Source organism: Paroedura picta, chromosome 2 (genome assembly GCF_049243985.1).
Source record: "Paroedura picta isolate Pp20150507F chromosome 2, Ppicta_v3.0, whole genome shotgun sequence".
Lineage (NCBI taxonomy): Eukaryota > Metazoa > Chordata > Lepidosauria > Squamata > Gekkonidae > Paroedura > Paroedura picta.
In genome coordinates, this window is record NC_135370.1 from 39,651,203 (window position 1) to 39,662,730 (window position 11,528).

General features: G+C 43.8%; 1 protein-coding gene across 5 annotated transcripts in view; it reads left to right on the forward strand.

Annotated features, from left to right (window-relative positions):
- The window catches only part of GALNT3 (polypeptide N-acetylgalactosaminyltransferase 3), a 30,896-nt gene that overhangs the window by 2,085 nt on the left and 17,283 nt on the right, over positions 1–11,528 (forward strand). For 3 of the 5 annotated variants that reach the window (XR_013228050.1, XM_077319843.1, XM_077319841.1), the window contains exon 2: positions 10,480–10,551. The exons of 1 other annotated variant lie outside the window; for it this stretch is intronic. The gene's annotated coding sequence lies outside the window, so the exon portion shown is untranslated. Of the gene's footprint in view, positions 1–10,182; positions 10,256–10,479; positions 10,552–11,528 lie in introns of all 5 variants that reach the window. One more of the 5 variants, XM_077319842.1, reaches the window with a different exon arrangement.

Genomic DNA, 11,528 nt, shown 5'->3' on the forward strand with positions numbered 1-11,528 from the left:
ATCTAAAGATTTTCTGACCTTTCCTGCTGTCTTCCCGAAAACAGATTTTAGAAAGAAAACCTGCAGAAAAACAGGTTTAAGAAAGGTCAGAAAATTCAGGGGCCCCTTTCCTTAAATGTTCAAGAATGTACCATGTTGCTGTTGGGAAACGGGGGGGAAAACAACCTTGCTTCTCAACAGCACTGAATCTGGGGCAGATAATCCATGGGAGTGACCAGTGTGTGCTTTTTCTGTGTGTGTAACAGATGACGTGTAGATTTTAGATTGGTATTGATTGCCAATAGACGGATATAAAAAACCCCCCAAAAACCCTCCCACCCATCAGTCCCACTTTTATCTGCTTCTTCTCAAAGGGGTAAAAGTCCTGCCTTCTTTTTGCTTTTGAGTGACCTAATTTGGAATGAGAATACTAAAAGCTGAAATAAACAGGAGCCCAGTGACTTCTTAAACACCGACAACATGTTTTGTATTGCAGCATAAATTTCTGTGGCCTAGGATGCACCCCTTCAGATGCAATATTTGCATGTCCTTAAGCCTTAACGGTGAAGGGGTCTGCAACAGGTTACCCTCTGAAAACCTTTTTGTAGTTGCAGGTGGAGGTATATTTGGAAAGAGAGAGGGAAGGGAGTGTGCATGGGTGAGCCTTCTTTCGTTCCAGGAACTGGGGATGGTGATGTGGAAGGAGGCAGTGCTCAAACAGAAGATGTTGACATAGAAAGGGGAGGTGTATGCCCTTATACTTGGCATTCCCATGAATCACACAGAAGTGATGTCATAGTTCGGACTGCATTTGGCTGTACATGGAGAGGATATCATCAGTAGATCAACAACCTATTATATTATAATTATATTAGACCTGTCTGTAGTATGTGTGCATGTCATAGGGGTTGGGATGTGAAATCACATAGAGTTGGGCCATAAAGGTAAAGGTAAAGGTATCCCCTGTGCAAGCACCAAGTCATATCTGACCCTTGGGGTGACGCCCTGTAACGTTTTCATGGCAGACTCTATACGGGGTGGTTTGCCAGTGCCTTCCCCAGTCATTACCGTTTACCCCCCCAGCAAGCTGGGTACTCATTTTACCGACCTCGGAAGGATGGAAGGCTGAGTTGACCTCGAGCCGGCTGCTGGGATGGAACTCCCAGCCTCATGGGCAGAGCTTTCAGACTGCATGTCTGCTGCCTTGCCACTCTGTGCCACAAGAGGCTCTTTTGGGGGCCATACAAGCTGTCTAATCCGACCCCCTGCTCAATACAGGATCATAGCATCCATGAAAAGTATCTGTCCAGCTGCTGCTTGAAGACTGCTGGTGGGAGGGGGGGGGGCTCACTACCTGCTCAGGCAGTCAATTCCACTGCTGAACGACTTTGACTGTGAAATCCCCCCCCCCCTGACATCTAGCCAATTCCGTTCTCTGCGTAGTTTAAACTCATTACTGCACTGGAAAGGTTTGATGTTCATGCTCAACCGTTGGAGATATATCTTTCCCCCCAAATCGTGGCAAGGCAAGTGCTGGTTCCTTAAAATAGCCCTGGCCTTGAACATGAAGCCAGATCTTGAGTATGCATGTTCACTGAGGTCAGTAAGGGCACCTGGTAGTTCAGCAGCACGATAATACTGAATACCTGACAATTTTGTATCCAGTCAAAAGTACTTAGGTTTACCAAGTACATTAGATTCCACAAAGATATACTGGTTTGCCATTAGTATACTTGCATATTCTCAAAAAAAATGACTAATTATTTTACTTTGAAATGGCAGGCTTAGAAGCTTGGCAATAGAAAGTTTTCTGGTTTGAGCCACTAGGGCAGTGGTTCTCAACCTGGGGGTCGGGACCCCTTTGGGGGTTGAATGACCCTTTCACAGAGGTCATGGTGAGTAGCCCTTCTCTCCAAGGGGGTTTCAAAGTGGGCAACATCACTCCTCCTCCATTTCACCCACACAACAGCCTTGTAGGGTAGATCGAGATAGAGCGTTTGTCTGTCTGGTGCAGCGGAAAAGAGCGAGATCGGCATGGTGGGACAAGAGGCAGAACTGAACTGAGAAATTCCAGGCAAAAGAAAAAAACTATATACAATTTATATGAACAATGGATCTTCACGCCATTGGTCTGTTTTGGTTTAATTTCTATGAAAGAACACTTGCATAGTTTTATGTTTGGGGTCACCACAAGATGAGGAATTGTATTGAAGGGTCGCGGCATTAGGAAGGTTGAGAACCACTGCACAAGGGGGAACATACATTTCTGTACTTTTATTAGTGCTAAAATGCATGCTAGTGAGAGATGTCTTCCTCTCTGAAGGAGGGCAGGAATCCGCCAGGGTTACCCCTCTGTCACTACTGAATCCAGCTCCAAGTGAATTTTAGTGTTGTCTTTATTTGTTTTTTATTCCCCGAGCTACTTTGTAAGCTACTTTTTACAGGGAAAGTGGGATTAAAATACGCACAACAAATCAGGTCTGCCAATGGAATGACCGTCCACGTTGTTAGCTCATTTCATTTAATGGAAGCTAATGCTAGCATACACTCAGTATCATGATAAGATTATATACAGAACCAAATAATATCACGTCGAGAAAGCTATGGACAGATGTCGAAATCAAGCTATGGTTAGTAACAATTCAGGTTTTCTTAAACGGGATGGCTTAGAGAATTAAAGGTAACGGTATCCCCTGTGCCATTCCCTTCCCCAATCATTGCTGTTTACCCCCCAGCAAGCTCGGTACTCAATTTAGTAATTAAAAAAAATCTTTAGTAGACAAAAGTATTTATTTACTTATTTATTTATTTGGATTTTTATACTGCCCTTCCATGCGGCTCTGGGCAGTCTACATTTAACATTGTGGGGTAACTACGTAAAACATTGCAAGAAATATAACAAATATAACAATCATAATATACCATGTCAACCAGAACAATATTTAAACAGGAATAGGAACATTGACACAGCTTTGAGTAAGTTGGATTCTTTGGTCATTGGGGGGGGGGGGTTTTCGGGGGGGGCAGTGGGTATTTGGGGGCTGGTCAGCCTCAAGCAAATGCCTGGTGGAAGAGCTCCCTTTTGTAGGCCCTGTATTTTCAGCACATGGGATTTATGGCCACTTCTTAGCTACTGACAGGAATGGATCACAGCCAGTGTAATTGTACCCCTCTCTAGAAGACTGTGTACTTCATTCTCATAACAATACAGCACTGTCATTTAAAAGCTTAGTCATCTGACTTTTCCCCCAATGATTTTGAGAGTGCCTGTGTTCCACTGGCTGAACGGGAGAGACCGTCATTCATTCTCCCCCTCTTCCATGGCCCCGCTGCATGGCCTTAGGCAAGTTCCCATAAGCCTCAGTTCTAGCATCTGTGATAATAATTATATCATTTACAAAAGAACTAGGAAGTGACAGTACTTCACACGCTTTAATGGCAAAGTAGAATACTTGTCAGTATCTCAGAAAACTTTTATAAATGATCAGTAGTAGCAGAACAAATATTTAACCACATGTGCCTGAGTGTCAGAGGACAAGGGATATGTCATTTCCAGTAAAACACAGCTTCAAGGGGGTAGCTGTGTTGGTCTGCAGTAGCACTACAAAGATTGAGTCCAGTAGCACTTTTAAGACCAACAAAGATTTATTCAAGGCGTGAGCTTTCGTGTGCAGGCATACTTCCTCAGACAAAATGGAACAAGAATCATGAGAGTGCAGATATATAGAAAAGGATAAATTAGTAGCAAATTAGTAAACTGTCATAGTATCAAAATTATGCCATATGATAATTCTTTGCTAAAACAGCTAATCAGTCCTTTAGAGCGGGGGTCCTCAACCCCCGGTCCGCAGCCTGGTACCGGGCTGTGAAGGCCACAGTACCGGGCTGGTGGCCGCTGCGCCTGCTTCCCCCCCGCAGCGAGAAGCTTGCCAGGCCGCGAGCCAAGCACCCGCTTCGCTCACGGCCCGGCTAGCTGCTCACTGAAGGGGGGGGGGAGAGGCAGGCACGGCTGCCGGCACGCCAGCGATGCAAGCATGCATGCATGTTTGCGCCCCTGCTGGCAAAAACGCGCATGCATGGCAACTGCGCGTTTGCGCGTTTGCGCACAGCTGCCACGCATATGCGGCGCCTGGGCCACTGGCTCTCCCCCACCCCCGGAGGCGGTCCTCGACCTCAAGAATGTTGGGGACTGCTGCTTTAGAGTTCAATTGTAGTTCACAAAAGCATTGAAAAAATAAGACTATGCATATTAAAATCAAAGTCCACCTTTAAGTCCAACAAAGATTTATTCAGATGAAGAGTGCTTGCACTCGAAAGCTCATGCCTTGAATAAATTGTTGTTGGTCTTAAAGGTGCTACTGGACTTTGATTTTACTGTGCTACTGCAGACCAACACGGCTACTCATTTGAATCTATCCATATTAGTATTTAATGGCAGATACTCTCCCAGTTGTGAAAAGAAGTAATTAAAAGAGGGTAGTTGCTGGCCCCATCCGTCTCCACCCAAGCATGGAAGCATCCCTGAGAATGACAAGTTACACTAGCAAGTTATCTTGTCCTGAGATGAGAGAGATTCGAAATTACATTACATATTCCTAACATCACATTACAATCACATTGTCTCAAATAAAATAAAATAAAAAGAAGAGGAGATTGTAAGGGATGTGGATATAAGAGTTGAATAAGGTTAGCGTGCATAGAGAGAGAGAAATCCTATGTCCTTGTTGAGTCCCAGGTATACCATTGGAATTGTTGTAATAACTTGCATTTCTGCAATCTCCCTTTATAGTCTGTTCTTGAAGTTCCTTTACAATAAAACAGCTGCTTTGAGGTCCCTTATTGAATATCCATTTATAGAGGGGCAGAAGGAATCTAGAGGATGTTGCTGGAATCATACTACAATGTGAAACAAGGGTGGGGAGGACAGTGGGAACAATTTACTAACATGTTTGGCTGCTGATATATATTTAGACTGTGCTATTTCTGAGATTCTGTTTACAATTCGCAAAGTACATAGTCTGTCGTGGTGTTCCAACTTTTCCCTCCTAATTATACCCTTTGAATTTTATTTCAGTTGTATGTTGGTTTGACAGATTCAGGTTGGGAAATTATTGGAGATGGGATGGGGTTTGGGGAGGGATAGGACCTCAGTAGGATATAATGCTGTAGGGTAAAGGTAAAGGTATCCCCTGTGCAAGCACCGAGTCATGTCTGACCCTTGGGGTGACACCCTCCACCCTCCACCCTGTTTTCTCCAGGGGAATTAGCTGCTAATGTGAAACTCAGTTGTAGTTCTGAGAGATCTGCATGTCCCACCTGGAGATTGGCAACTCTAGTTGTATGCCTTGAATAATTTTGAATTCACAAAAAAAAAAAACAATTTTTGGTTTTGTGTGTGTGTGTTTTAAGAGTCTGTTTTTTGTAACTTGGCTGTATTGCTGGCCATCAGTTTGTGTATAGTCTGTGGTTTAAACCCCAACCATCTTTTCCACTAATGAAAAAAAGAGGATAGATTCCCCTTTGATCATCAGACAGTACCTTCACAGCCAAAAGCCATGTGAAGCCATGTTATTACTCTAATAAGGCGGCCAATAGGGCAAGAAAGAGCAAAAATACAGGGTGAATCTAGCCCTGCATTTTTGTAATTCTCTTTTGATCTAAGCTATTAGAGTTACTTCCTCAGTCTTCTCACTCAGTTCAAATTTGTTCATTATTTAATGCTTGTTTTCTAAACTCTAGATTTTTTTTAAAAAATGAAGTAGCAAGAAGGAAGATGGCTCACAATTTCTTTTTAGAAGTCTGCTGCTTAGGGGACACATTGCAGGGGGAGACAGGGGGGTGTCTTTAGATGTGACAGCCTAAGCTGCTCTGTCTTACCCTGGGACCGATCTGATTTTATAATAAGTGAAAGTGGTCAATGGTAACTTTTGTCTTGATTTCTGTAAGCAAATAGCATTTAGGTACATACAAAACCGTTCTTCAGCATATAATCACTTCTCCCCGATCCTCGTCAGAACAAAGGAAACAATAAGTATATTCTCAGCTGTACATAAAGTCTAAAGCGAGAAAGACCAAGTAGTGAATCAAACCCAAAGAATCTACTACTCTGTTTTGTGTATTACCTATGAATACTGCACAAAACAGCATTGGTACCGTTGTGCTTCCATTGTGTGCTAAGTGTAAATGGGATATGGGGCTTAGCTGTATTTGCGCACTCAGTTCTCTTTCTTCAGCCATCTGTTGAGGTCAAGTAGTGAAGCTTTTGTTTTCCCCATTTAAACAGAGATTTCATCACGAAATGGCAAGATGAAACTATACAGAGCATTAAATCTAGTTCATTACAGACCAAGTTAAATTGGGCTTGTGATGCTAAACATGGTTACTTTGTAGTTAGCACCAATTAAATCGGTGGTTATTTAACAAAACTTTGAAAGTTCAAAGCAATGATTATCTCATTAGGCAATAGCCTTTAGTTGGGCGGGGGGGGGGGGGGTCACTAACTCTTCTCCTACTTGTCATAGGCCTTTGGTAGCTGTTATACTCTGCTAAACCAAAAAAGGAACAAAACCCAACCTTAACAGGTAGGAACTCAAAAGTTGAGCTGAACAATAAAAATAATGTAAAACTTGCTTATTTTAGTGCACAGTTAAAAACAGAATAAAAACATCTTAAAAACTACACCGAACTAACAACACATAGGACCAAATGCGTTTCGACCCTTCCGGGTCTTCCTCAGTGGTCAAAATTATAATAATACACTATATGGCACTCTCTATAATGTGTAGCTGAATGGTTGAGTGGGGACTGTAAGTTATGGCTCCAACCAATATGTATTAATTATATCCTTTTTGGAGACCAATTCCTCTGTTATGTCCCTCTGTTAAGTCACCACTCTTCGCTATCATTAAGTTCAGAGTGTATTCCTAGCTGTTATACTCACATACGTAAAGGGCATACTATAGGGTCGCCTGTTAGATCCCCCAAATGTCCACTTTGGCCACTCTTCTTTAGCCATGTTCGAAGTCAATTGTTTCGCAGCCTTAAAGCAAAAACAAACAGACCTATAGATAATTTAATCCAGGGGTAGTCAAACTGTGGCCCTCCAGATGTCCATGGACTACAATTCCCAGTAGCCCTTGCCAGCATTCGCCAGCAAATGCTGGCAAGGGCTCCTGGGAATTGTAGTCCATGGACATCTGGAGGGCCGCAGTTTGACTACCCCTGATTTAATCTTTTCTCATTGTTTGACAGTGTGGAAAATAATGCACCAGAACTGAAAATCTTAAGGACGAGATATGTGAGCAGGAGCTACCAACCCACGGTCCTGTTTATATGTCAATCCTGGGAAATATGCCTGTACTTTCGTTTTGACTTAACATTCTCCATGTACGTTTCTCCTCAGGCATCGTGACAAAAGTAGCTTGTGCCAACATGCCCCTTGGATCTTTTCAGAATCCTCTTTATCAATGTCTCATCCTTTGCCTTCTCTTACTTCCTCTAATCAGGAGAGAGATCTAGTGGAAAACTTACGACAGCCATTCATATGGGAGAGGACCTCTCAAACTGCCTCTTTCCGCCATGCATTGATTAAGGGAAAAGGACTGGTATACCTTGTATTTAAGTACAAAACAGTGTCTTTATGCTATAAGTAGTCATTTTGCCAGTTCCCATCTTCAACTCAGAGCAAAATTGCATGCCCAGCAATCAGCACATCTAGGGAACGTTTCTGTGATGTCTGAGTGGATTGATGTAATGACTACTCACAAAGGCACTGGGTTTTTGCCCAACTGCTGGGTACAGAGATAAATCTCCCTTAAAATGTGGAAGGAAGGAAGGAAGGAAGGAAGGAAGGAAGGAAGGAAGGAAGGAAGGAAGGAAGGAAGGAAGGAAGGAAGGAAGGAAGGAAGGAAGGAAGGAAGGAAGGAAGGAAGGAAGGAAGGAAGGAAGGAAGGAGGATATAAGTACAAAATAGGGGAAGGTGGGAGGCAAGGACCCTGAGGGATGGAAAGAAAACAAAGATATATGAATATGCATTTCTCCCATTTGAGCATCCTCTTGAAGCATTTCCCTTTTTCTCTTCTTCATACAGTCACTATCTTCACAGCAGGGTTTTAACATAAAAGCAGGGACTGGGTCAAAAGGCTCTGTCCAGCTCCAAAACGCCATGTCCAGGACTGAGCAGCCTCCAATTTCCTCGGAAGTTATAAAGCTACGTCCTCTCCAGCATTCCAAGATGAGGGACCCTTACAGAGCCACACTGACTTACGCTATGACAGTCATCACACTTATCAAAAAACTCTTTGTTTAACATTTGAAGAAAAAGAGTTGGTTCTTAATTGCTGCTTTTCTCTACCCAAAGGAGTCTCAAAGCGGCTTACAGTCGCCTTCCCTTTCCTCTCCCCACAACAGACACCCTGTGAGGGAGGTGAGGCTGAGAGAGCCCTGATATTACTGCTCGGTCAGAACAGCTTTATCAGGGCTGTGAGGAGCCCAAGGTCACCCAGCTGGCTGCATGCAGGGGAGTGCAGAATCAAACCCAGCTCGCTAGATTAGAAGTCCGCACTTCTAACCACTACACCAAGCTGGCATATGAACATGTTAGAAAAAGATAACAGGACTTGCAATAGTCTGTCATTAGATAATTTATATCAACATTTTAGAGGAGGCTTCCAAGATAGAAATGCCATTTGCATTGCTCCGCAAGTTTAATGTTCTATAAATAAAAATAAATATTTTAAAGACATCTGATGAGGAGCATGACCTACAGGGCCGTTACAGTGGTCGTGAAAACGAATCTTATGCCTGCTTTTGTTAATTCAGATACGGAACTGGGGTAACTTAAAATATTAATGTCCTCGTGTTGTTTAAGCGATCAGTTTATTGTGTCCCAACAATGCGTTTTTACATGGCCTAAACCGTTGCTATTAAACCATTTTGAAGGAACATTTTGCCAGTGAGAGCCTCTAGTGTTTTAAGGGTATCAGAAATCTGTGGTTATATGCTTGATTTTATCTATTATGGTTCCAGTTTTCTCACCAGCATTATTTGGTACGTTTCTGAATAGCAGCAGTGGTTTGTAATAGCAAAGTAAACAAAATACTTCTGTCTGAATAAATATTTACGGTAGATGCAGGGTTTTAGTCGACTTGAAATATGGGGTTGTGTGGAAAGTTTTGACAGTTCACTTTAATTGAAATTAGCTTGATTAATTAACGTACCTTTTGGCTCTTTAGTATAGCTCCTTTTATTCTCTTATGAGTCGCAGATGCTGCTCTTACCACTTTCCCCTCCTCCTCTACCACCCCCCCAAAGCTCGCAGCAGGTGCAAGGAGAGAGGAAAGCTGGAGAACACCATCACAAGAGGAAAAGGCTGAAAAAACCACCAATCCTCTCCTCCAGCTCTGCTTCCCAGCAGAATTCTTGTCCTCCTACAGCTGGCTTGAACCCTTAAATGGGGGGGGGGTGTCCTTGAACGTGGATCTCCCAGGCAATCTCTCATTAACCCCAGTGCCAGGGCCTTTCCATTTACTAGAAATCTGCTGATAGGAGATTTACTATAGTGCCTTAAAGCAAAGTGACCCAGTGTGGTGTAGCGCAGGAGTAGTCAACCTGTGGTCCTCCAGATGCCCATGGACTACAATTCCCATGAGCCCCTGCCAGCATTTTGCTGGCAGGGGCTCATGGGAATTGTAGTCCATGGACATCTGGAGGACCACAGGTTGACTACCCCTGGTGTAGCGTAATGTTGGAGTAGAATCTGGGAGACCGCAGTTTGGATCTCCATATTTATTTATTATTTGATTTATAACCTGCCACTCCCGTGCATGTGGTGAGTAATAGTCATAACTATGATAAAACCCCCCACAATAAAATCCCTTTAAACAATAAAGCCATTCACTCCGGCATATCCCAGCTGCAATAATATCCCCCTCCCTTTCGTGCTCAACAGGCCCGCTTTTCGCCTCCAGGATTAATGGGGAGCAACGTGATGTACCGGTTGATTCGGGGAGGGTCTTACTACTATCCCATACTGTTATGGAATCTCAGTGGGTGACCTTAGGCCAGCCACATGCTCACAGCCAATCATACCTCACAGGGTTGTTGTAAAGATGAAATGAAAGAACATTGTTAGTTACTTTTGTAATGGAAGGCGGGATATAAATTAAGTAATGATGGTACAAGTGTATTGTTTTTCAATTGCAGTAACACCTGTTGGGTAGTTCCTTTGTGCAGCAACTGGCTGAATGATGTTTGGGACATATTTCACAGAATCTGGGTACACATGTATCTTCTTGCATGCTGGTCACTTGTTAAGCTGTTTTAGGATATCAGAAGCCAATATTGCGTGAAAGCGGCTTTAAAATAATTTCGTATAGAGGCTAGCGCTACTTTTTTGTAGTGTTAAACATGACTCTTTTGAGCAGGGATGGCCAACTGGTGATCCTTGGACCTTGTTTGAACCACCATCATTTAGTCTGTCCCCATCTGTCTTCATTCCAGGAATGGGCCCTTGCCAACTCGGAAGCATGCTTTCCAGTAGCAGATGAGAGGCGACTGATGTCTGACTAGCAGGTGAGAAGTTAGTAGCTCATACGCTTCTTTCAGCCTAGCCAGAAGGCTTAGGGAGTGACTTGACTGACTTAGTTCTAGTTCAAGAGAATGCCACTCAACCTCACCCTCAGCCAAGGTGGGGGAGAAGGGCCGGGTTTGCAGGCAGCCCTGAAAATTGGGAGGTGTATGCCTGTCCTGTTGAGTGGAAATGGACCAGCATTGGGGGACATGTGTCAGGCAGTGGGTGGGGCCTCTGAAAGGCTCACCTGTGTCACCCATGCTGTCTCTGGCTGTTGGGTCTGCTCCAAGTCACATGGCCACCAGTGAGACCATGTTTCCCTGAAGGATCAGCCAGGCTGCATTGTAAGAATGGTCACCTGCAGTTCGCTCACCTTTCCTCTGCTCCAGAAACTGGAGATCTTCCCATTCTTGCATTTCCCAGTTGGAAGGGAGCCATCTATCTGCAGGGCAAGAAGTAACCTGCCCAGGATTCCCTAGCCTGTTTCCTAAGCTTGAGATGATAGATGTTACAGTTGGGGGCTCCAAGCTGAAAAGTCCTCCCTCATTATTTTAGGGCAAACGGATCACTATATTTATCCACAAAAACAAACGGCCGTATACCCTTTTATCCGAGGCAAATAAGATTCCTTCCAAACGAGCCTTTTGGCAATCAGGTGACAGCTGTACGACTCTTCTGTACCTGTTGGTTTGGTTTGGTTTGTATGTACAAGGCTGCATTTAAAAATGACAACTCAAGATTTTGCAAGCAAAACAAATAAAAGGGCATTTGCCAGCCTGAGCCAATGTGGAACTGTGGGAAGGCAGGGCGATTGCATCCACAAGCCTGAAAAGAAGAGAGCAGGTGTACGTGGAGGGAGTCTGGGGTATTGGGCATGGGCTGCATTGCCTGCTTGCTGATGTCTTGTAGCAGACAGCCAGGAAGGTCTCAGGGTAGCAGACAAGGCAGGACAACTCTTTATAGTACTGTTGCAGCTAGA